The sequence below is a fragment of the Tupaia chinensis genome, unplaced genomic scaffold, assembly GCF_000334495.1.
Source record: "Tupaia chinensis unplaced genomic scaffold, TupChi_1.0 Scaffold143836_1, whole genome shotgun sequence".
Taxonomy (NCBI): Eukaryota; Metazoa; Chordata; class Mammalia; order Scandentia; family Tupaiidae; genus Tupaia; species Tupaia belangeri.
The window spans coordinates 3,166,360-3,166,815 of record NW_006203686.1 but is presented as its reverse complement, the minus strand read 5'-3'; the positions used below and the strand labels follow the sequence as shown (position 1 = coordinate 3,166,815).

Genomic DNA, 456 nt, shown 5'->3' with positions numbered 1-456 from the left:
CCTTCTCCCTCCTCATCTTCATCATCATCCTCATCCTCCTCTTCATCTTCATCTTCAGCCACAGTCTTGGCTTTCACAGGTGCAGTTTTGGCAGGAGTTTTCTTTCCTTTGGCTGGTGTGGTCTCCATAGCTGCTTCTTCAGACTCATCTTCCTCCTCCTCCTCCTCCTTCTCTGAGGCTGGGGCAGCAGCTGCTGCTTTCACCCACTGGCTCGAATTCATCCTCATCTTCATCCTCGTCCTCATCATCTTCCTCACTGTCATCTTCTTCCTTGTCACTGTCTTCCTTCCTGGTGTTCTTGCCATTCTTTGCCCCTTGGCTGCAGTGGCAGCTCCTTTCATACCAGGAGTTGCTACCAATGCTTTGCCTGGTGTGGCTCCCTTCTTGCCAGGTGCTGTGACTGCTTTGGCTGGTGTAACGGTCTTCTTGGATGGTATGGCAGCTGCCTTTTTGCCT

The 456-nt window shown here is 51.8% G+C and overlaps 1 pseudogene; it reads right to left on the bottom strand.

The window, feature by feature from the left end:
• LOC106733476 (nucleolin-like) overlaps positions 1-456 on the bottom strand; it is a 2,357-nt pseudogene that overhangs the window by 1,452 nt on the left and 449 nt on the right.